This window comes from Podarcis pityusensis, assembly GCF_964106645.2.
Source record: "Podarcis pityusensis genome assembly, chromosome: 6".
NCBI lineage: Eukaryota > Metazoa > Chordata > Lepidosauria > Squamata > Lacertidae > Podarcis > Podarcis pityusensis.
Window position 1 is genome coordinate 81104794 of NC_138030.1, and position 26357 is coordinate 81131150.

A 26357-nucleotide genomic window follows, 5' to 3' on the forward strand; every position below is an offset into this window, starting at 1 on the left:
AGGAGTCAGGAGATACAAAGAACCAGTGGAGTTCCTTCCACCTGTCCCTATAAAAATCTCTGATTCTGATCTGGTTTCTCATGCTAAGGGTCATATACTATGTGATGTGGAATCAGAAGAGCTTCAGAAGAATGTAAGAAGAGTGCTGATGGATCATGCCAATGGTCCATCTAGTCCAATATTTTGGTTTCACACAGGCTAGACAGATGCCTATGGGATGCCCACAAGCAGGACTTGAGTGCAACAGCATTATCCCCACATCTATTGTGACTTATAGCCATTGATACCTTTACTTTCCATGGATTTGTCTAATTCTTTAAAAGCCTTCCAACTTGGTAGCCATCACCACAGTTCATTTTGAACACAGACCCATTCTAATCACGTAGAAAGCCTTGCAGGGGGGCTGGACTAGATTCTATGATAGAAAGGGAGCAATGGACCAGTTTTAACAGGAAAACAGGCATACCAGTGAGGTACACGAAGCCTTAATGAAATCCATTAGCCCTGTTGCCAGATTCCTTCCAGTTTTGACCCAAACAAGCCCCACTTTTAGCTCTCTAAAAGCAGTCATTGATAGGGCTATTAAAAAGATTAAGAAGGCTGCCCCCTACTGTAAAATCCAAACACCCTTTCTTTCTTTCCCTCCCTCCCTCCCTTCCTTCCTTCCTTCTTGGAGAGCTTTTCTCCCAAACACGCAGATCCAGAGGAGCTTGGATGAGAAGAAAAGCAACACAGAAGGGCTTGCAGGGAGGCGGAGGGGAAATGCCTCTTACATCTTTTCTTTCGGAGTTACCCATCCACATTGATCAAAATTAGACATTTCCTGTTTCACAGTTTGCTCCTCAAAGTCAGTTTTGGGACAGCTCCAGTTTCACAGGGGAATCGCACTACGTAGAAAGCTGTAGAACAAGTTACCGGAAGCATCAACCAAATTCCTTGGCCTTCTGAAACTCTCGGGCCAATTTGATGTAAGCTTCTATTATAGGCAAGGACAGGAATCTTGGGAGTGTGATGCCTGGGGAACAAAAATGTATTTCTAAACCTAATCATCTCTATATGCTTTGGGCAGGAGTGGGGTTCTCCCATCAAGTACTTTTTGGAAAGAAGAAGTGAGATTTATTTTTGGATCTTTTTTCTTTTTTCTTAATATAATCCATCAATCATAAGAAAATAGGAACTGGTGCTCTGGCTTGGCAAAGCCACCCTGCTTCAGCACTTAGGCTGCTAGTGGCCTGTTCAAATGCTCTCAGCAATTTCACAAGGCTTTCCGTTACCGTCTACCCCAGATATCAGAACCATCCATCAATTTCATTTTTTTCTAATGACATAAGATGCAATGACAGCCTTTGTTCAAACAGGTTCATTAATATCGAGAGAACGTAGAATTCCATCTGGCAACCGCATTCTGAATCCAGTTTGGCTTCGGCTCAACGTTATTGTTGGAAAAGTTTCAGAAGATTCCATGCTTTGCAAGTCTTGGGAACTTGGTGGAGAAATGAGCCTTCACATTCAGTCGGCACACATTTCACAGAACTTTTTAAAATGTGAACAGTGTTACATTTTAAAATAAACTGTATAATGGTGTACACAGGGAGGGGGAGGGCTATTTGTTTTGAGGATGGGCAGTTGGAAAGATTTGGCAAAATTAAAATACTACAGCAGTGCTGTGGAAAGTGCCTTTCTGTGGGTTCATCCCATGGTACTAGCAACTGCTTTAAGGACCCACAAATACTTGTGGGGGGCAGATCTTATAGATCTCTCGCAGAGAGAGAGAGAGAGAGAGCTATTTTTGTGGGACAGGCTCATGTAAGTGGCTCCAAACTTTGAACCTGTGACTCTCCAGATGTTGGGCTCTCAACTCCTGTCATCTCCAACCAGTATGGCCAATTGTCAGGGATGATGGAAATTTCATTCCAGCAACATCTAGAGGACCCCCCCCCCCCCAATACTGTGGGATAGAGTCATGCAAGAGAGCAGCATAACATTAAAGAGCACCTAAATAGTGCACATAGATGAAAAATTCTCTCTTTCAATTAACTATTTGCCTGCTGTGAAAGAGAGTGGGAGTCATTCTAAAACGACGGGGTGGGCTCACTATGATAAACACAGCAAAAGAGGGGGCAATATCTAACTAAATAGATCCTTCTTTTCTGCCCTCCATGCATGCCCCTATACCCTTCTCAAATAACAGATTTAGGGGGCATGTGGGGAGAGAAGAGAGAAAAGAATTTCTGCTGCACAATTGGAAATTATTGTATTGTGCAGGGAGGTTAGGCTGGCCTCAACCAGAGCCAGGGCTTTTTCGGCTGTGGCTCCGATCTGGTGTAACACTCTGTCACAAGAAACTAGGACTCTGCGGGACTTGACATCTTTCTGCAGGGCCTGCAAGACAGAGCTGATCCACCAGGCCTTTGGCCAAGGCACAGTCTAACCCCCTCCTTTGGTAATCCTCACAGAACTCTAGCCCAATGGTTGCCATTAATTTGATTTGAACTGATTTTAGAATGAATTGATTTTAGAATGCTGTATTACTTTACTGTTGTTAGCCGCTCTGAGCCCGGCTTTGGCTGGGGAGAGCGGGATATAAACAAATTTTCATTTATTATTATTAGCAGGTTTATTCAGCTGAATACTGCCTGGGGTGGCACTGCCTTTTAATTGGACCATGTTCACATCATACATCCAAAGCATTGCAATGATGCAGTCATGGCTTTCCCCCAAAGAATTCTGGGAGCTGTACTTGGTTAAGCATGTAAGGAGGCCCCTATTCCCCTCCCAGAGCTATAGTTTCCAGAGCTTCCGGTGGAAAACAATTGATTGTTAAATTACTCTTAACAAACCACAGCTCCCAGAATTCTTTGGGGGAAGCCATGCCTGTTTAATGTGGTAAGGACCCTTGACCATTAGGTCCAGTCGTGGCCGACTCTGGGGTTGCGGCGCTCATCTCGCTTTATCGGCCAAGGGAGCCGGCGTACAGCTTCCGGGTCATGTGGCCAGCATGACTAAGCCGCTTCTGGCGAACCAGAGCAACACACGGAAACGCCATTTACCTTCCCGCCGGAGCGGTACCTATTTATCTACTTGCACTTTGATGTGCTTTCGAACTACTAGGTATCATTGTGCTTTAAATGTATGGCATGAGGAAGAAGCAGCTTTGCTGGCACTTCAAGCAGCAGACGTATTCCTCATTGCCAGCAGAATAGACCAATGGAAACAATGGTAAATGGTGACCTAGGGGCGTTATGGGAAGACAACTGCCTTTACTGGGTCTTAATGATAAATCAAATAGCTATTTGAGAGACCCAGTGTTGCTTAGTAGCTGGAGAGGTGAACTTCAAAAGCTACCTCTGGATTTCTTGTATGACCTGGTGTGAGTCAGATACTGTCAGCCTGGCTTTAGTCCTCCTCTCCAGCCTAAGCATGCACATCCTTTGTGATCATTGCTTCTTCCCTGGGTGAAGGCAGCTGTCTCCCCTTTGCCACTGCCCAGAAATGTGCCTGGAAATGAAGCTCCGTCATCACATAGAATTCTTTCCAGGGACATTCTCCAGCCCGTTTTGAAGATACATGGCAGCAGCTGGGCTTCCCAGCCTCTTGCAGGACTTTCTGCCCTTGAGAAACTTAACAGAGCATAAAGAAATTGAAGAAGTCTATGGACTACCCTGTAATGGACCAATTTCACCAGTGCATCCACCCCAAAGTCAAATGATGTTCATTTCCCCCACCCTCCATGAATATCCCCAGAGCTTCCCACCACAGCTTTCACTGAGATGAGGCAGGGCCAACTAAGGTGCTCAGTAAAGGCTGGTTCATTAATGCAAATGGGGTGTTGGCCCACCAAACTTAGCCTGCCTTCAGCCAGCCCTCACTTGCCTGTCTTGCCCTGGGGCGACTCTGCCTTCATTGGCGCCACCTACTTTTGGTCTCCCTGTCTTCCACTCTGCCAGTCCCCAGTGGGCACCAACCACCCCTGCAATGATTGATCTCAGGTTGCCAGGGTGAACCCAAAGACTAACAAGTTAGCAATTCAGGCTGCACACTTACTGGGGGGCAACACTCCTTGAACTTGGGACTTTTAAGTACTTGGGACTTTTAAGTACTTACCAATTGGTTCAAAATTGGGAAAGGAGTACGACAAGGCTGTATATTGTCTCCCTGCTTATTTAACTTATATGCAGAATTCATCATGCAAAAGGCTGGGCTGGATGAATCCCAAGCCAGAATTAAGATTGCTGGAAGAAATATCAACAACCTCAGATATGCAGATGACACAACCTTGATGGCAGAAAGTGAGGAGGAATTAAAGAACCTTTTAATGAGGGTGAAAGAGGAGAGCGCAAAATATGGTCTGAAGCTCAACATCAAAAAAACGAAGATCATGGCCACTGGGCCCGTCACCTCCTGGCAAATAGAAGGGGAAGAAATGGAGGCAGTGAGAGATTTTACTTTCTTGGGCTCCATGATCACTGCAGATGGGGACAGCAGCCACGAAATTAAAAGACGCCTGCTTCTTGGGAGAAAAGCAATGACAAACCTAGACAGCATCTTAAAAAGTAGAGACATCGCCTTGCCAACAAAGGTCCGTATAGTTAAAGCCATGGTTTTCCCAGTAGTGATGTATGGAAGTGAGAGCTGGACCATAAAGAAGGCTGATCACCGAAGAACTGATGCTTTTGAATTAGGGTGCTGGAGGAGACTCTTGAGAGTCCCATGGACTGCAAGAAGCTCAAACGTATCCATTCTGAAGGAAATCAGCCCTGAGTGCTCACTGGAAGGACAGATCGTGAAGCTGAGGCTCCAATATTTTGGCCACCTCATGAGAAGAGAAGACTCCCTGCAAAAGACCCTGATGTTGAGAAAGCTGGAGGGCACAAGGAGAAGGGGACGACAGAGGACGAGATGGTTGGACAGTGTTCTCGAAGCTACAAACATGAGTTTGACCAAACTGTGGAGGCAGTGGAAGACAGGAGGGCCTGGCGTGCTCTGGTCCATGGGGTCACGAAGAGTCGGACACGACTAAACGACTAAACAACAACAAGTACTTACCTAGAATCACTCTTCATAAGTGCTATATAATCTGTAATTAGCAAACACCCCCCCCCCCATGATATGATACACACCTACATATTGTTCTACTTATTTTAAATCTCATCACAATGATGATAAATATGAGCCTTTGTTTTCTGAAAGCTGCACTGCTGCACTGTATGGAAGGATACCCTCTGCTAGGAATGATCAGTGCATAAGATCTGTGGTTCTCAGGGTCTTCAATGCAAATTACTCTTCCGCCACAGCTGGAGAAAAGGCTTTCAAGAATGTTATGTTACTTCCTGTGTGGTGATGTAGCCTTGCCCTAACGACTCGTTCCCATCAGTACCCACAGAGACCTGCCTTTCTAACCACTGATTTAACGGTTTCTTACCACTTCCACCCGTCTCAACAATGCTTAATTTGGAAGGAGGTTTACAAATATTTAGTTTTTTGGCTGTTGAGACTACAGATAGAGATCTCTGGGGACCTGCACTTTAAATGCACAAAACAGATCTTTGAACATGTGCAGGCAGGAAGATGCAACAAGGGGGAAAAAAAGAATGTGTTTTTCTCCATAAAGATTCTTTAATTGAGGTAGTTATTTTTCTCTCTTACATTGCTCCACTGCCTCTATCTTTTGAAAAGGAAAAAGGTAATATACACAAATGTTGGTGCATCTCAATGTAAAACTCTCTTAAGTCCACCCATTTAATAGGGGAACGTTGAGCCTCCCACCCCAACTGAAATTAAATGAATTTAACAACACCAGTCCTATCAATGTTTAGTAAAGGTAAAGGGACCCCTGACCATTAGGTCCAGTCATGGACGACTCTGGGGTTGTAGCGCTCATCTCACTTTAGTGGCCAAGGGAGCCGGTGTTTGTCCGCCGACAGTTTTTCTGGGTCATGTGGCCAGCATGACTAAGCCGCTTCTGGCGAACCAGAGCAGCACACGGAAATGCCGTTTACCTTCCCGCCGGAGTGGTACCTATTTATCTACTTGCACTTTGACATGCTTTCGAACTGCTAGGCTGGCAGGAGCAGGGACTGAGCAATGGGAGCTCACCCCATCGCGGGGCTTCGAACCGCTGACCTTCTGATCGGCAAGCCCTAGGCTCTGTGGTTTAACCCTCAGCGCCACCTGCGTCCCTTCTATCAATGTTTACCCAGAAGCAAACCACACTATATTCATAGAAACACAGGAAGCAACCTTATACTGAGTCAGTCCAGTGGTCCAGATTGCTCAGTACTGTCTACAATGACTGGCAGCAGCTGCCAGAGTTTAAGACAGCAATCACTTCCAGTCCTACCTGGAGATGTCAGGGATTGAACCGAAGCTCTTCTGCACTCAAAGCTAATGCTGGGCCACTGAGCTATGGACCTTCAGTGTGGCGGGTGGCACTGTGGGTTAAACCACAGAGCCTAGGACTTGCCGATCAGAAGGTCGGCGGTTCGAATCCCCACGACGGGGTGAGCTCCCGTTGCTCGGTCCCTGCTCCTGCCAACCTAGCAGTTCAAAAGCACGTCAAGTGCAAGTAGATAAATAGGTACCACTCTGGCGGGAAGGTAAACGGCATTTCCGTGCACTGCTCTGGTTCGCCTGAAGCAGCTTTGTCATGCTGGCCACATGGCCCGGAAGCTGTACGCCGGCTTCCTCGGCCAATAAAGCGAGATGAGCACCGCAACCCCAGAGTCGGTCACGACTGGACCTAATGGTCAGGGGTCCCTTTACCTTTACCTTATGAGTATATAGAATTCCAGTCTTACTTGGGAATGGATGGACAAACCAACGTGTGCCCTGTATCAGGCTCACTGGGACTCAGTCATAGGTCGGTTTATTCCTGGCTTTTGCAGCCTTTCCAAAAGAACACATGAAAAAACCACATGTAATTTGCATGCACTTTGAACAATACGGTCTTCCAGAAAATACACATTTTTCAATACAGGGTTTCTCCAGCACATTTTAACAGAATGCATGCATTGTGTGTTCTTTTTGCTTGCAAAAGGTTCCAGGTTCAACCCCTGATATCTCCAGGTAAGGTGAGGAGCAGACACCGACCTGAAAACCTTCTTATAGGAAAAGCCTAAAGACTCTTTTGAGAGCCACTGCAGTGTAGAAATTAGAGTGTCGGACTACAGCCTGGGAAACCAGGGTTTAAATCCATACACTCACAATGAAGCTTGCTGGATGACCTAGGGCTAGCAAGAGTTCCTAAAACTGACCTATCTCTCAGGGTTGCCGTGAAGATAAGATGGAGAGACATGTATTCTACCTGGAGCTACTTGCAGGAAAGGCAAGATAGAACTGTAATAGCAAATAAAAATCTGGAGAAGTGCATTATTCGACTAACAGTTGCATTCCAATTCACAAGCAAGTTCATGGAACGTCGAATTAGATTGGTCTGCTGTGAAAAGTGCATAGAACGCATCCCCCCTCCATCCCCAGACAGATATCAGCTGCACATCTGTATATGAATATGAGTGCAGATGTCATTGCATTCTCAATACAGTGGTACCTCGGGTTACATACGCTTCACGTTATATACGCCTCAGGTTACAGACTCCACTAACCCAGAAATATTACCTCGAGTTAAGAACTTTGCTTCAGGATGAGAACACAAATCGCACAGTGGCGGCGCGGCGGCAGTGGGAGGCCCCATTAGCTAAAGTGGTGTTTCAGGTTAAGAACAGTTTCAGGTTAAGAACAGACCTCCAGAAAGAATTAAGTACTTAACCCGAGGTACCACTGTATTTGTATTTGTACACTCCCACCCTGGTACAACTAGTGACTCCATCTAGACTGAGGTGATGGGAATCCAGTGGGACTTCCTTCCTGGACCTAGGATCACAGCTGTAACTTTGCTGGATGATGTCCTGTATTTACAATGTGAAAAGTGTATTTACATAGGTGTAGAAAATAGCTTAAGAAGATTGATAATTGAACAACCTCCTTTCTCTAAAGGAGTACTCACACTGCTGAATATGAGGATTTTTGTTTTTATTTGGCAATGCATTAAATCATGCTAGGATTACAGCAACAATCCAGCAACAGAAATCCATGTCTCCAAGCCAGTTATCTGCTGCAGCAGGACGGCACCAGGTTGCTCTGTGTGGGATAAAGCCTGCACTCCATGGTGATATAATGGATACAGAATTGCATACTTGCCTCATTCAGGTCCTTGTTGACTTTGTTCTTCTCAATCACTGCGAGTGAAGCAAGAGCAACTCAACCAGCTGCTGAATTTGCAGTATTCTGGATCGGATTGAAAAGTGAATCTGTTTAGCACAGGGCTCTTTGTAATTACAGCCATGTGTTATCAAGAGCAGCAACTTATTGTAAGCCTAAGGAAAAATACATTACTCTAGGCTTGTAAAACAGCCACCGTCAAGAATGAAAGTCCCCTTCAGGCGACCAGGTAAGGATGATTTGGGAAACCTAAAAAGATCTGTCTGTCTTTTTACTCTCTCCCTGTCTTTAAATCACTTTCCCGTGTCCTCAGTGTGCCACAAATTACCAACATTGCTATGGAAGGGCAGATGGCCTAGAACTAATTATGAATAAATAAAATAGGGCTGCACACTTGAGCTCTAATTTGTAAGCTTCGTTACTTGCAAGATTCCCTGCCTCTGCAGTACAGGAGGTGATTAAGGTGATCAAAGAGATGCTCCAAGCTTCTTTGAATGTATGGATTCCCTAGTTGTTGAGAGAAAAATCACAACTTTCACTTTGGGGCTAGAAACAATACATCATTTACCCCATTTATATGCCACCCAGCAACCTTATCTGGGTGACTTAAGGTAGCAATAAAATATCAAAATACAATGATCAACCATCAATTTCGCAAGAGACTTGAGCAGGCCCACTGTGGTCTTGGCATCGCTACCCTCAAGACTGAATTACTGCACTGTGCTGAATGTAGGGCTTCCCTTGATGTTACCACAGAAGCTGCAGCTGTTGTTGACTGAGGTAACTTATAGAAAAAGTCTGTTGGTTCTGGAAATATTGCTACCTAACCCAATATTATAACCCACATACAAAGGGTCACCGTTAAGCATACACAAATAAGGTGCACTCCCAATATATGATCACACTTCAAAACGACCTTGACAGATTAGAGAACTGGGCCAAAACAAACAAGATGAATTTTAACAGGGAGAAATGTAAAGTATTGCACTTGGGCAAAAAAAATGAGAGGCACAAATACAAGATGGGGGACACCTGGCTTGAGAGCAGTACATGTGAAAAGGATCTAGGAGTCTTAGTTGACCACAAACTTGACATGAGCCAACAGTGTGACGCGGCAGCTAAAAAAGCCAATGCAATTCTGGGCTGCATCAATAGGAGTATAGCATCTAGATCAAGGGAAGTAATAGTGCCACTGTATTCTGCTCTGGTCAGACCTCACCTGGAGTACTGTGTCCAGTTCTGGGCACCACAGTTCAAGAAGGACACTGACAAACTGGAACGTGTCCAGAGGAGGGCAACCAAAATGGTCAAAGGCCTGGAAACGATGCCTTATGAGGAACGGCTAAGGGAGCTGGGCATGTTTAGCCTGGAGAAGAGGAGGTTAAGGGGTGATATGATAGCCATGTTCAAATATATAAAAGGATGTCACATAGAGGAGGGAGAAAGGTTGTTTTCTGCTGCTCCAGAGAAGCGGACACGGAGCAATGGATCCAAACTACAAGAAAGAAGATTCCACCTAAACATTAGGAAGAACTTCCTGACAGTAAGAGCTGTTCGACAGTGGAATTTGCTGCCAAGGAGTGTGGTGGAGTCTCCTTCTTTGGAGGTCTTTAAGCAGAGGCTTGACAACCATATGTCAGGAGTGCTCTGATGGTGTTTCCTGCTTGGCAGGGGGTTGGACTCGATGGCCCTTGTGGTCTCTTCCAACTCTAGGATTCTATGATTCTATGAAGCCGTGATGTAAGAAGCAAGTTCTCTAAAAAAAAAAATTCTGAATGAATATCCTTAGGATTGCACTGTACAACCTTGCCACAGAAATTTCCCTTGGCATCTCTGACAGATAACACCAGTTTGAATGTTTTTGGATTAAGCTGTTGATGTCTGAGCACAAGCAAGTTATGGGCTTATAGTAAATCCATGTTCATTCATGTCTCCAAGACACGGGTTTGTTTTGTCTAGCTGTACAGGAACTTGGATTAATAATACTCTGATGACACCTGAGACCCTTAGAGCAATATTAGAGGAGGGGGGAAATCAAGCTGTCAAGCTTGCACCGATTTATTAGACGTTTTCTCAATGCTGTTTGGTAATGTATTCTTTTCTTTCTGGCTCTTTGTTCCTTACTAGCGAGGATAATATAAAGCAAGGGGATCAATACGATGCTCTAAAATGTAAGCGATTTATATAATAACCCAAAGTAGAACTAATTAGAGAAGAATTTTCAGAAGCACACTCAGCTCTTTTTGGTTAAACGTATTATTAAAAAGCCCAGATAGCATCTGGCTTTTATGGCTCATCTGAAGAGAGAATTTTCATAAGATAACATCATGTAGGAAAACTAGCAAAGAGAATCACCCATAATGTGTAAAACTATCCCAATGTCTTTTACGCTAAACAATCAATGATCAGCATTTCAGCCTTGTCTGCCCTCATAGAGAGAGTTCAGGCTTGGGGGACTTGCAAGCTCAATATCTTCAAATTCTCCATTATGTGCAAAATGTACAATAAAATGTTTTCAGGTGGATTTACAAACTGAATCTTAGGAGTTCTCTTCTTTTAAAGAGAACACATTTTGGTTTTGATTCATAAATGAATAAAGCACAGCACTTAAAACCCAGTTTCAAATATACAGTGGTACCTCAGGTTACATATGCTTCAGGTTACATACGCTTCAGGTTAAAGACTCCGCTAATCCAGAAATAGTGCTTCAGGTTAAGAACTTTGCTTCAGGATGAGAACAGAAATCGGGCTCCGGTGGCGTGGCAGCAGCAGGAGGCCCCATTAGCTAATGTGGTGCTTCGGGTTAAGAACAGTTTCAGGTTAAGTATGGACCTCCGGAACGAATTAAGTACTTAACCTGAGGTACCACTGTAGTTGAATCCTCTCTTTTGACCTGGGATGGCACTTAAAAAAAAATCTGGGCAGGGCGTCTGATGGATTTCCAAGTTTGGCTTATGTAGGCCATTCATCACCACCCAAGCATCCTGATCCATGCATACCAGTGGGGTTCGGGGACCCCAACATTTAGAGAAGTACAAAGCAATATTTGGAGGCAGAACCTAAGGAAGAGTCCTCTTCCCGCCCTCCACCAGCCTAATAACATCTGAGTTTGCACAGTAATCTTGAAGTGCTGGCTGACCATTGAGGGGAGGAAAATCAGCTGGGAGGGTGAAAATGGAATGGCGTACCCCGGAAGACTGATTGGCTGGCGCCCTGAACTCCACGCTGCATCACTTTGTTGCAGTTCCTGCCTGTACACTTTAGAAGTCATTTCAACATTAAAGGCTCCCCTTAGCAGCCTTTTCTCTGGCTGGCTGCCAACCAGCTGTGGATAAGCCACCCTCTTCTATTGACATTGGAGGGTTCCTTGATCATGCTCAATAAAGACGCTTTGATGTTATCACTCTTCGACAATATCTTGTTACAAGGTCCTGGGGAGTACGGAAGGAAACAAAGTAACAAAACAGGTGTGTGTGTGTGTGTGTGTGTGTGTGTGTGTGTGTTTAAAAAGCTGCAAATCCTGGACCACAAATGGGAGGTGCTATAGGAACAGGTTTCTCTGTTCTATGGATTCGGTTATTCCTAGAATGTGTGCTATACACACAAGTGTGCTCTTAAAGCACAGTCCCCTTGTGATCCCAAAATGAACCTGCAGCATCTCTGCATAAACTGCTGGCCTCCCCACCAACCTCTGCTGGATCTGGACCATTCTGTTGGGTGCACCAGATGGTTGGAACCTCCAGCAAAATGTCCCATCCTCATAGGATGTTACCCAACTGTTGCAGGTCTACTTAAATTACTGCTCTGGTCTTGCCTCTTTTCAATGAAGATTCACACCTAGCTCAAGGTCACATGCCAAGAGAAAATTCACAAGTGCAATTTTTGCTTTCACAATTTGCCAGCCTGAGAGAGAGAGAGAGAGAGATCCTGGGGACAGGGGACATCAGTTATTTGCCCCCCACATCTGCAAATTGCACTGGAAATTCCCCTCCTCTCCACCAATGCAAATCATAAGTGCCGGGGATCCAGTCAAATTCTCAGGGAGGCAGTGTTAAAGCCCACCTGCCCCTCCCACCCGAGTCCTAATTGGCCACCTGCACTGTCAATGTGTGAAAGAAAATGGGATCGTCCTCAGAAGGCGGTCCTTCTTGTGACTGGGCCCCTGGACACACCCCTGACTAAGGTGGTTTTGTTTCTAGGTCTAAGTTTCATTTCTCTAAATAGGCATCACGGGTCACAGCCAATCAGGAAAGGGGTGGGGGTGTTTAAGGATTTATATAAGCATCAGTGCAAGAGTGCCCTAGGCACTTGATTGGCGCTGCTGAACACCTGCCCTCCCGCCCTTAGTGTAGGTTCTCGGCCTTGCTTTGGACTTTGTGTGAGTCGCCTGTCTTGGGACAGGGGCTGGCTAGGAATTTTTATCCATTTGGCAAATTGGCACAGGCCACTTGGTTTTTTTGCCTATCCCCTTAGCAATCGTCACAACTTTCCAGGTTGGCGGTTAGGCATTGGCTTAATTTTGTGTGTGGAGGGGAGATGTGGCCATCACCTGCCCCTCAATGATCAAAAGGTATTCCGTTAAAGGAATCTGGGGTCCTGGATCTTGTCTGAAGTCCGCTTGATAGGCTAGGGCCATGCTGGGATCATAGGAACCTTGCGGTAAGCTTCTGTCGGGCAAAACCCTGATGTTGCTGCCCTGATGGGTTTACCTACATAGACTCTGTCAATTGGGGCAGTAGTCCGTTATAGCCTTCAGCCAATGCCTATGTCAATACCGCTCACATTTAATTTGCAATCAATAAAGTTGTGGCCTTAATGTTACCCATCAACCTTAATTCTGTGTCCGTGCATAGTTTATTTCATGGGGGGGGGGGGGCTGGCTTGGGGCCTCAAGACGCAAAAGTGTTTCACTCTGTGGCTCATCCAGTAAAGGGTGGGGGGAGCTCAGTACAACAGCAAATTGGCCGTTTTCTTTCTTTCAGTCACTCTCTCTTGTTCTCTCTCACCTTCTTTTCTCTCCAAGAGATTACAGTGGTGCTGTTTTGACCTAATGCGGGGGGGGGGGGGGGAGAGAATGACATTTCAGGGAGAGGGAGAGGAAACTGGCCTTAGTTTATGAACTGAAACACAGGAGGCGAAATGGACAGAAGCTATAGGTGAAAGAGATCCGCTGGATAAGGCCAGAACATGCTTGCTGAGCTGCAGATGGGAATATTGAGGGAGGGAGGCTGATCCTCATTGGCTGGCCATCTTGCTTGGAAAGAGGTGCTTCAACTGACTCAACAGCCCTCGTTCCTATGGGAGATCGAAGAGGCATGAGCGGACTTCTTCATCCTTCTGTAGTCCAAGATTAATTGGACCAGAGAGTTCTCTCCGATGTGGGAGGGAGAGGAGAAGCAAGCTGCCGGCAGCTGGCCAATGGATGAGACCTGGCTTCTGTTTCTCTTGGTGTGATGTTCCTCCTGGGAGACAGAAGGTACCATGTCTAAATGGTCCTGTATGGCCCAGCCAGCAGCAGAAACCAGCATGTGCTCTGCTTTTGCTCTGCAGTCCCAGGACCACTACAACATGCCAACTAACTGTTGGACTAGTACTCCTATCATAGCGATTAATATAAGCAAACATTTTGCCAGAACTCCATCATATTTTGGTGATGATGATCCCTGCAACTTATTAAAGTTTACTTTTTCTAGAGACCACATAGTATTTTTTCTAGGAAGCCTCTTGTTATTTATGAGGAAACTTCCGCCTTCCTGGCCAATTAGACATCATCATCATCATCATTTTTAATTTGTAAACTGCCTTTCTATCTTACAATACTCAAGGCGGTTTACAATCTGAAGGGGGGGGGAAATGTACATCTTATAACAATCTAATGCAATACAAAAATGTGATAATAAAACATAACTTTAAAATAGGCAACCTCCATCAAAAAAGTAACATTCAACAATCATTAGAATAGCATAAAATAATAATATCAACATATAAAAGTTAAACAGAAATCCACTCAACAGTTACAATAATATCTAAACTATAATCAATACAACGGCAAGCCACAGTACATAAAACAATACAATACACATTGAGAAGCAGAGGGTAGAGTAAGGCAGGTGGAAGGAGGCCTTGCCTGATGGAGTCTCTCCCCTCACAGTTCTTCCTCCAGGAACAGCTTCCTTATGAGGAGACCCAGGGCTGGAGGGTGGGGCAAGGCAGGTGGAAAGAGGCCTTGCATGATGGAGTCTCTCCCCTCACTGTTTCGTAAATTGCAGAAGAGTCAACCAGCCCGTGCGTCTTCAAAATTGAGTTTCTGACACCAAGATAATCTGATCATGGTAATGCCAACACACTGAATCAACCTTCTTGCAGAAATACACATTTACTACATCACTCACAACTGTCAGCTTCCATTAACGTGGGCTCTTTATGGAGAGATTTGCATCTGAATTATTTATTTATCCCATCAATTGTGGGGAATGCTACCAGGTGTAATAAAACTAAAAGTGGGAAACCAAGATCTTTCCTTAAACTTAAAAAAAAAGGGGGGAGGTAAGAGGTCCTTGTAGTAACATGTAGCAAAGAGTGGCTATGCAGGAATGACTGTTTATAGTAACTCTGTTGATAGAGTCTCACTGAGGTACCTGTAAATAATAATCAGCATCATATTTCCTTCAGTAGTTAAATCTTGCTAACATTAATGACAGATGAATGAAAAATATAATTTTCATTAAATATGCCTTGATGTTCACTTAGGCTTTGGGGATAATAAAAGAACATATATATGGTTAAGATGTTGCTGACACCAATGCCCACATTTCTTGTATTTCTGTTTTCAAAGCTAAGGAAACTTCCCGTATTACCCCTAACTTCTCCTTTTCCTTCTTTCCCTCTCCCTCTTCCTGATTTCTGAATTTCCAGACATGCTTTCCATTGAACATTCATGATGTTTTTGGCTCATGGTGGTCAAATGTGATTTTTCTTTCAATTTCTTGTCCAGTGAGTACATCTCCTTTAACTTTCTGTTGACCCCTCCCCCAAATATACCTTCAATGTTCTGGTTTACTTTTGTCCCACTTTTGTTGTGCTACAGCTCTGCCAGACAGCAGCAACATGGCAGCATTGGGGAAGCATTGCAAAACAACTAACCAAGCAGAATAATCCCACCGATAACGCATCATTATTGTGCTAAAAGCATGTTCTAAAATATACCCACAATAAAACACTAGTCATGAGGGATCCTAGACATATCTGGTCACATACACATATGAATTTCTTATAGATAATAATTATTATTTATTTATACCCCGCCCATCTGGCTGGGTTTCCCCAGCCACTCTGGGTGGCTTCCAACAGAATATTAAAATACAATAGTCTATTAAACATTAAAAGCTTCCCTAAACAGGGCTGCCTTCACGTGCCTTCTAAAAGTCTGGTAGTTGTTTCTCTGCCACTGTTGAGGATCTGCCACTGTTGGAAGCACCTTGTGAGATCTAGACCAGAGATGAGGGACTTGTGGCCCTACACATGTTGTCAGATTCCAACTCCCATCAGCTCCAGCCAAGATGGTCAATGGGTGAGAGGCATGATTGGAGGTTGAATTTGACAATGTCAGCCCCTCCAAGAGTCCCCATTTTCCAGCAACAGTCCTGGATTTACAGAAGCTGTCCCAGTTTCTGATTTGATCCTGGAATGTCCTGCTTTTCCTTAGGATGTCAACAGAGAAATGTTGGAGGGTGTGGTAAGTAAAGGGTAAAGGGACCCCTGACCATTAGGTCCAGTCGTGGCCGACTCTGGGGTTGCGGCGCTCATCTTGCTTTACTGGCCGAGGGAGCCGGCGTACAGCTTCTGGGTCATGTGGCCAGCATGACTAAGCCACTTCTGGCGAACCAGAGCAACGCATGGAAACGCCGTTTACCTTCCCGCTGGAGCGGTACCTATTTATCTACTTGCACTTTGATGTGCTTTCGAACTGCTAGGTTGGCAGGAGCAGAGACTGAGCAGCAGGAGCTCACCCCGTGGCGGGGATTCGAACCGCCAACCTTCTGATCAGCAAGTCCTAGGCTCTGGGGTTTAACCCACAGTGCCACCCGCGTCCCGGAGGGTGTGGTAGGGCATCCCTATTTCCACTGGAGACATGTTGGAGGGTACAGAGTTATGCGACCCCTGAGCCAAGGAAATACCTGAAAGGTCAGAGGTTCCCCAGCCCAGCTCTAAGCCATACTTCAGTGGTAGAGCACATGTTCTGCTTGCCAAATCCCCACATTTAATCCTAATTTGGGCTGGGAAAGACTCATGTCTGAAAACCATGGAGAGACGCTTCCAGGCAAATAATATGGAGTCAAACGGGTCAACAACCTGATGGTGGCTTCCTAGTTTCTAATCACAGTTAGACACCAGACAGTACCAGGAGGAATGATAATTCAGTCTGAAAACTGTTTCAGGAAACAACTGGAATGACACAGTGGCGATCCTTCATGCAAACCTGTCCGCAAGTCAGAAAAGGCTTCAAAGGTTAAAACCAAGACTTTGAATTGAGCGCAGAAATGGAGGGGCAGCCATTGCAGATGGTCAAGTATGGTCAGGTATGACATGATCAGAGCAACCGGTCCCAGTTTGTAATCTTTGGACCATCTGAAGGTTCTGGATCATTTTCAACAGCAGCTCTGCATATGATGTATTGCAGTAAATCTAAACTTGAGATAATAAGAACATGGATAACCGTAGCAAGGCTATCTTGGACGATTTTCTCTCACAGCACACTCCTGTGCCTGGCAGAGTTCGGAATTACTGAGTTAACTGCTGTGAAGGCTACACTTGCATCTCTGTGTTCCCCAGGATTCAGGAGCAGGACAAACAGAAGATACAGATCAAGATAAACTCCTGCCCTCAATAATCTCCACGTTCAATTTATGAGGGGGGGGGGGAGGTCTAAATTCCTCCACTGGTTTCAGCAAAAACACAGATGTCACAAACAGGACCAAACCCTGAGTGCAATAATTACAGTACTATCAGGGCTGCTGTGTAATAAATGTCTTAACTGAGAAACTGCCATCTCTGCAAAGCTTTTTGAATAGATTGTTTGCAAGGTAATACTGTTGCCTGCAATGGTTTGTTTTTTTTAATGAGGTGTCAAACATGTGTTTAGTTGAAACCACTCCTTTAAAAGGCACAAGCCTGAGCTTCACAAATGAAAGGACACCCCTTCATGTCACATCATAAAAAGCAAAGGCCGAATTAGTGTGGGTTCTCTTTCTGTGGCCTACCATATATTTTTCTCAAACGTTAAGAGGTCTGCACGCTACAAAGAAACCAGTCAGTCAATTGACGGTTTGTATTTCTGCTTTTAGACACATTGCTCTATATTTTGCACTGAACACAGGGCCACACTAGATATTTTTAAACTCTAATGACTCTTAACGTTTTCATGTAACCCTCCTCCCGAATCCTCAGACTGTCTGGTGACTTGTCTAAACTTCTCCTACTTTCTGTGTTAAGTGTTGCTGTCCTGAGTCAATATCTGAACAATGTTCTAATGCTGCCACAACATACATTGGGTTGGAAGCAGTCAAGTAATTTCACTGTAAGTACATTGTGTTCAATGCTCAATAGAAAATATTTGGCAACCTTCCCACCCCCCACGACAACTAGTTTGCATGAGACATACCGTATTTTTCACTCTATAAGATGCACCAGACCATAAGACACACCTAGTTTTTGGAGGAGGAAAACAAGAAAAAAAATATTCTGAATCTCAGAAGCCAGAACAACAAGAGGGATCGCTGCACAGTGAAAGCAGCAATCCCTCTTGCTGTTCTGGCTTCTGGGATAGCTGCGCAGCCTGCATTCACTCCATAAGACACACACACATTTCCCCTTACTTTTTAGGAGGGAAAAAGTGAGTCTTATAGAGCAAAAAATATGGTATTTATTTATGACATTTATATTCCACCTCCCCACCCCACCCCCAGAACTCAAGGTGGCGTATGTGGTACCTCCCACCCCTCATTTAATCCCCACAAAAACCCAGTGAGCCAAGTTAGGCTGAGAGGCAGTGACTGGCCCAAGGTCACCCAGTGAGCTTCCTGGCTGAGTGGGGATTTGAACCTACGTCCATTCCGATACTCTAACCACTACACCACACTGGCTCTCACTAGCAGGCAGGAAGCTATAGGACTGATGCACTGCCACAGGTTTAAGGCCTACCACGGCTTTCCCAAGCAGGGATGGGGCTGTGTGGCCCTCCAGATATTCTTGCACTCTAACCCCATCAGTCCCAGCCAGCGTGGCCAATGGTCAGGGCAGCAGCTGCTGGTGGAGTGGAACAGGCAGGGTAGTGTTGCTCACCTGACTTCCATGCTGTTACCAAGAGGGAGAGGGCTGCATCAGCCAAGCCCCATTAACCACTCCTGGGAGTTGTGTGTATTATCAGCAGATACAAAACACATTTTAAACACTTCATATTATGAATCTACAGAGTGTGGGTACAACAACATTTGCAAGCTTCCCAATGTTTGCCAATGTTTAACACTTGAGGTTTAGCCAATGGGTTATGGTCAATGAAAACAATGGAATGCAATAATTTGCTTGTTTCAGAACAGTATACTATATGTGAACAACATTAACACACACACACACAGAGTAAAGGTAAAGGGACCCCTGACCGTTAGGTCCAGTCATGGATGATTCTGGGGTTGCGGCTCTCATCTCACTTTATTGGCCGACGGAGCCAGCATACAGCTTCCAGGTCATGTGGCCAGCATGACTAAGCCGCTTCTGGCGAACCAGAGCAGCGCACAGAAACGCTGTTTACCTTCCCGCCAGAGCGGTACCTATTTATCTACTTGCACTTTGACATGTTTTCGAACTGCTAGGTTGGCAGGAGAAGGGACCGAACAACGGGAGCTCACCCCGTCGTGGGGATTCGAACCGCCAACCTTCTGATTGGCAAGCCCTAGGCTCTGTGGTTTAGACTACAGCACTACCCGTGTGTGTGTGTGTGTGTGTGTGTGTGTATACACACACAACAACTTCACCCATCTTTTATTAAATACTGTTCAATTGCCAAGTAGTTTTCCCACCACCACAAAAGAAACCCAACTTGGGAACTGTTTGAAAGATTTAAAAATGCCCACACAGATCATAGAACAGAAGAGTTTGGGTGGTTATTAGAAACTTATTATCATACACACTGAGAGTGAACTCTACTTTGGGGCGCCAGTCCTTATGCAACCAGAACATCACCACCCACCCACCAGAGGGAGATTTCATCAGCATGCTCTCTGTCTCTCTCGGTGTGTGATCAAGTCTGCAGCAGTACAAGAAACTGTGGCCTGTTTTTGGTACTTCCTAAGCTGATTATTTAGCCTGTGCATGTGTGTATGAGAGAAAGCATGTAACCCAGTATAGTGGTACCTCGGGTTAAGAACTTAATTTGTTCCAGAGGTCTGTTCTTAACCTGAAACTGTTCTTAACCTGAAGCACCACTTTAGCTAATGGGGCCTCCCGCTGCCGCCGCGCCACTGCTGCGCGATTTCTGTTCTCATTCTGAAGCAAAGTTCTTAACCCGAGGTAATATTTCTGGACTAGCGGAGTCTGTAACCTGAAGCATCTGTAGCATCTGTAACCTGAAGGATCCGTTCCGGAGCCCCGTTCGCATCTAGAAGCAAACGTAACTAGTGACGGCATGTCTGCACACGCGCACGTCGCTTTTCGCCGCTTCTGCGCATGCGCATGATGTCATTTTGAGCGTCTGCGCATGCGCAAGCGGCAAAACCCGGAAGTAACGCACTCTGTTACTTCCGGGTTGCCGCGGAGCGCAACTCGAACGCGCTCAACTCGAAGCGTATTCAACCCAAGGTATGACTGTATTTGTGATTACAATGTTTCACTAGATTTTTTTTTTACTTTGTTATTAACCTCTTATCTAATTTATTTATTTATTAATACATAAAAGTGCAATCCCCAGCGCCACATTCTGCGTCCCCCCACCCCTCTGCCCACCATATGCCTCATACATTTTGGAATGTAATCACTGGGTGCCATGGCACAGAAATGCAACCTAGATACTCTAAAAAATAACGACGATGCAAAAATAAATATATAAATAGCCATGGATACTTATCAGATGCAATCACCTCAGAGGTTCTCATGTGCCACATTATATACAGACACTGCATACCATCTGCTGATGTTTATTTTCCCCCCTTCCCAGCCAGTAAAAGCCTTTGTTGAAGTCAAAATTCAAGTGACAGAATCAGAACAAAAGGAAAAAAGGGCAGCAGATCCACATCTGAATAAATTCCAAATATGACTTCTAAAGGCAGACAATATAAAAGCTATAATCTTACTTTAACCCCCACACTTTTTAAACACTGTAATTACTCGACATCTGCTGGTAACTCTGCTTTGCGATTGGATAACCTTAATTACCCTGTAATATTTCCTGACACTCCCCAAAATATGCCCCACGGATAATAATTCATTCACAGTTCGGCCCCATTATTAGCTACTAATTCAAACAATTGAGACAAAGACAACGAACAGATGACCTTGAGAGATTACCCACTTGGTAAGTGGGATTTATTTTGTGCCTTTCTAAAGACACTACTGCTTTTTTCTAGCCACACAAAGGCGGCTCTGAAATTAGTTAAAAAGGCAGGCAGGCAAAAGAGATATTTGACAAATGCAAGAGGATTGTTCTCTCTTCAATACTCATCTTGAATTACACTACTGAAGATGCTTTTTTCAGATACTTTCAGTTTCTATGGTTAGAAAGCAAATGATCTCCTCCACCCCACCATATTAATCCAGGGGAACAGACCAAGGTCAAGTGTCTGGTGCTGTTGCCTAATTTATCTTTGGCTATGGTGGGGACCTAGAAGATGGCTTCCATGGAAACTTGCCTTAGCTCTTATATGTTTAGAGCATCTTGCCTGGCTAAGGTTTTTAAAAGAGGCAGAGCTACATACAACAGCTCATTGCTTCTATTTGATAATGGTCAAAGGAGAACCACCAATCAGCTGCTTGGCAACATACCGTATTTTTCGCTCTATAGGACACACTTTTTCCCCTCCAAAAATTAAGGGGAAAATGTGTGTGCGTCCTATGGAGCAAATGCAGGCTCCTTGGCTTCAGCGATAGAAACGCGAAGCCTCCGAAGCGCAGAGGGAGCGCTCCCTCCACACTCCGGAGGCTTCGCGTTGCTTTCGCTGAAGCCTGGAGAGTGAGAGGGGTCAGTGCGCACCAACCCTCTCCCTCTCCAGGCTTCAGGGATAGCCGCCTGAAGCCTTCGGAGTGCAGTGCGAGTTCCCGCTGCGTCCTATAGAGTGAAAAATACAGTATGATTTGATATCTGTATGCCCCTTTTCCAATACCAAAGCTGGGCTCAAAGTAGCTCATGTCAAAAACAAAGCATTAGAAAATAACATTTTCTTACTATTGCTATTAAAGATCTCCAGCAAGAACACAATATGATCAGCTTTTGAAAATACACACTAAGATATCAGAAAAACAAAATAAACAGCAAACAATAAATGCAGGTCAACACAAACACAAAATGGCAGCATTCGCATATAACACTAAGCCAAACCATAGTTTAATGTGAATGTGAAGGCTCCTTGGGGAGAAACCACAACTGCTGTATTTACCCACAATCCTTGTAGCTCTGTACAGTGTGGCAGCTTAGGTTTGGCTTCACATGTTGTCTGAACCTGAGACTGTGGGTAAGCTCTCTCTTCCATAGCCATGATCTGTAATCAAGAGCAAAATAAAATTGTGATTCTGCTATGAATTACATTGTACTAGGATTTTTTCATATTCAATAAAGTATTAGAATTAGGTTTCATGTACCTCAACATCAGCAAGCTACCTCATGTTTCTATAAGTTAGGCACACACACCAGTGTATTACAATATGGAGTCAAGCTATTTAATACAAAATGGAAAAAAAATCTGAAGCCAGAAATTTACATGCTAAAGCATTCTTGGTAAGACATGACAAAGGCAAAAATACTATTTTTCAGACATGTTTGCATTACTGTAGAATATTCAGCATCTTTGACCAAATCTTAAGGAAGTCATAAGAAATACTTCTGAAATGGAAGCACAAATCTGCTTATTAATCAGAAGCAAAGCAGGCCAGATAATAAAAAAAGACAAAAGGTCACCCTTTTACTGATTCTGTGGCCAAGACCCAACCACACCCATGAATTTGCCTGGCCTCTCACAGTTCCTTTCAGTCTCTATTGCTCAGCAAGTTCAGGACCGTAATCAGAATAAAAAAAGAAGGAACAAACTTATGGAAGAATCCCTACAGCAGCCCATCTCCCTATTCCTTATTTATAGGCCCAAGAGGCAATCACCATACTCTTGTTCAATCTGAGAGCAAAAACTACATGAGATGCCTTCGTACCTGTTCAGTCCAAAAGCTCTGTGCTTAGGACATATAAGATGCTCTGAGTGCCTTGGAGGAAGAGGAAGAGTTCAGGTGCAATAAATAATTCACCCAGAATTCAGAATAGGTACCTGACCTGTAGTCTTAGCCTTGGTAGATAATGTTACAGGAATGAATGGGAATAAGACTGGGATGTTAGACGTTGGAACATCAGCTTGAGTTATTGTTCCAGCTTTCCCCTCACGTTCTTCAGAACTTAATATATCTACCTGTAGTTATCACCTCTAGCTTTGTCAACCAGCTGGGGTTGATGGGAGTTGACGACAAGCAACATCTGGAGGCAACCAGCTTTGTGAAGGCTGCTGTAATGGAATGATTCTACATACAAGATGTGTGTTTACACAATCTTTGGAAGTCCATTATCTGAAACTGAGTCTTCATCATAAAACACAGACATATATCGTAGAGAAGTGCCATACAAACAGAATTATCAGTTATATTTACATGTGATGTTATCTTTATGCTGCCAAATGCATACCCTTCAACATTTCTTTGATGAAAATAGGGAGAAAATAGGCTCTAGTTTGCCAGAAGCGGCTTAGTCATCCTGGCCACATGACCCGGAAGCTGTCTGCGGACAAACGCTGGCTCCCTTGGCCAATAAAGTGAGATGAGCACTGCAACCCCAGAGTCGTCTGCGACTGGACTTAACTGTCAGGGGTCCTTTACCTTTATTCCATAATGGTGGTGGTGGTGGTGGTGTTATTTATACCTACCGCTCACTCTGGGCAGCTTCCAGCATATATAAAAACATAGTAAAACATTGAACATTTAAAAACTTCCCTATAAAGGGCTGCTTTCAGATGTCTTCTAAAGGTTGTATAGTTACTTATCTCCTTGGTTTGGGGGGTTGCATAATGCAGCAGTTAAGGTAGCCAGAAGCGGTGATATGTTGCGTCAGAGACAAAAGTGTTCTAGATTAACTAATCTAGGATAGAGACCACTTAATCTGGAATGAAGACCACTCTGCTTCATTTCTTTACCATGATTACCTCAGATTAGAATTCCTAGTCCTATGCAAGCCTACTTTGATGTAAGACAGACTAGATTTGGTGGGGTTACTCTCAAATAAGCATGCAAAGGTGTGCTTTTAGTTCAGCAGGCTACGATCTTCTGAATAGCATACGAAAGCAATTCCTTCCTGAAGTCTATCAATTTGTTCTCAGACAGCTGGGAGAAAAACTTCTTGTTCCCCAAGCCACACAACCAGGAAAACAAAACTATAAAAACATGACATTATTTTTTTTGTCAACTAAAATACTGTCTCTGCCAAATGTTCTGAAATTACTTAGAGAGCCATGAGGAGGAGGAAATAAGCAGAAAGAAAGTGAGACAGAAGAATGAGGCAACTTCTGGAGCGTCAATGGCTGCATAGAATGGGATTGGGGTTTCAAGAAATCCATTTGTGGATTAACCAGGGTGGGTTAGCAAGTACTGTAATATCTAAAGTGACTAGTGTGACCACAAAATAACTGTTAGCCATCAGTTAAGGTCTAGTGGTATGCATATTCACAAAAGAGGCTGCCCGACACTCTCCTGCATGATTCACGGCTCTGCCCAGTATCACATCAGCTTCTCCTCTGAATGCTTTGTTGTGCAATGCAACGTTATGTCATGTATCACCATCAGACAATGACTCTTGAGAAGATCAGTAACACAGAGAGAGACCAAGTCTTTGAGTCTGTTGCATCTTTGTATGAGTCACTGTCCTGGGCCTATCCCCTTCCAGTCCAGAGATAAGATACATATCAGTGATAGGGATCCATACAAAAAATACATCTGCATGAAATCCTCACCTGTTTCATGGCCTCACACATCACAAAATGTGGAGAGCCTTAAGGAGAGTTTCGGCAGAGTGGAATAATCTTAGCAGAGCTCTTCAGACTGTCATTCAACTGGAGACCATTTTAGACTTCTAAGAATGCCCCCTTCTGAATGACATTTTAGGGGAGAAATGGTTCCCCGGCTGAGGGGCCACCATTATTGTGACGAACGCCACTTCTGACTCTCACACACTGTAATTCAGAAGAGGACACTCTGGGGAAATGAAAAGGGCAGTTCTGACTCTGGCGGAGCTTTGAAGCCAGCCCCCCAAAGTACAAAACGCAAGCCGAATTTTCAGTCCTTAAGAAGTTCAATCCAGTTCTAGGAAAAAGACAGGGGTGGGCTTGACTGAGGATAAACAACTCTATATGCTCTAAAACAGTGGTTCCCAGCCCAGAGGACACCCAAAGCAGCAACTCTATGGCAGGGACAGCAACCAATGACAGGCAGAGGGGCAGCATCAGTGACTTCAGAGTAAATTCCAGAGGGCACTCTGTGCCTTGCGCTGCCCTCCCCTGGTCCAGAAACTCCAAGCCTACCAAGCAATAAATGACAGCCAGGTAATGCAGCCTTCTTCGCCTTATCTCTCATAGCTATATATCTATTTTATTTCTTAAATTTGCACACTGCCCTATATGCACAGGTCTCTGGGCGGTCACAACATAAAAACACAATATAAAAACACAAAATACATAATAAAAATAAAAAACAAGGGCAACACAATAATCCCCCTTCCCTAACACATTTTAAAAGGGGATTAGATGTTAATTAGCCAAAGGTCTGGTTAAAGAGGAAAGGTTTTGCCTGGCGCCTATCTCTATCTCTATCATCTTTTCTATATATTTATGACACACACACTTCTCTGAATAATGACTATAAGATCTATATGGCTAACACTACAAACGTACCCCAATTTACCTAGGGGCAAGCCCTGTTGAATTCTATAGGACTTGTAAGCAGACATGATTTGTTGTTGTTTAATCGTTTAGTCGTGTCCGACTCTTCGTGACCCCATGGACCAGAGCACGCCAGGCACTCCTGTCATCCACTGCCTCCCGCAGTTTGGTCAGACTCATGTTTGTAGCTTCAATAACACTATCCAACCATCTCATCCTCTGTCATCCCCTTCTCCTTGTGCCCTCCATCTTTCCCAACATCAGGGTCTTTTCCAGGGAGTCTTCTCTTCTCATGAGGTGGCCAAAGTATTGGAGCCTCAGCTTCAGGATTTGTTCTTCCAGTGAACACTCAGCGCTGATTTCCTTAAGAATGGATGGGTTTGATCTTCTTGCAGTCCATGGGACTCTCACCCTGTTAGTTGCTTTCTCCTTAACACCTTTTAACACATCTCACACATAATCAGTGTGAAGAAATGTGTTTGACGTCCCTCCTTTCACCAGTATCAGCTTATGAGCAAAGTGGGGCCCTTTCTACTCTCCCTTAAGGAGTTTGAGCCCGCTTCATTTTGGGCACAATCCCAGGACATGTGGCAGGCAGACGACTAGGTGTACTATGTATAACGACACTGTAGTTACCACAGCAACAGTCCCAAACCACAGCACAAAGCACTCAAATGCTTACTCACACACCATGGTAACGGTGGTGTGTGAGTGGCTCACCTTCTGCCCTTTGTCCCAATTCCTCCCTGATGACAAGTGCAGCCAATGCAGACACTTTTTTTTAATCAATTTTTTTTATTGATTTTCCAAATTTTTAACAAACATAAAAGAAAACATTACACTATTAAAAAGACAAACAAACAAACAAACAAACAAACAAACAAACATGTATCCTGTTAAAGTCTCAATTTAGTTATCATTGTTAGGTCACTTCCTCGGATCCCCCCAAACTGAGCTTCCATAGATCACATT

The 26357-nt window shown here is 44.4% G+C and overlaps 1 long non-coding RNA gene across 1 annotated transcript in view; it reads right to left on the minus strand.

Annotated features, from left to right (window-relative positions):
• The window catches only part of LOC308479840, a 57948-nt gene extending 32480 nt beyond the window's left edge, over positions 1–25468 (minus strand). Inside the window, exons 1-2 of the long non-coding RNA XR_013987847.1 lie at positions 25408–25468; positions 21861–21962 (exon numbers count right to left, since the gene is read on the minus strand). This is a non-coding gene — a long non-coding RNA (uncharacterized lncRNA). The remainder of the gene's footprint in view (positions 1–21860; positions 21963–25407) is intronic.
• Positions 25469–26357: the final 889 nt, after the last annotated feature.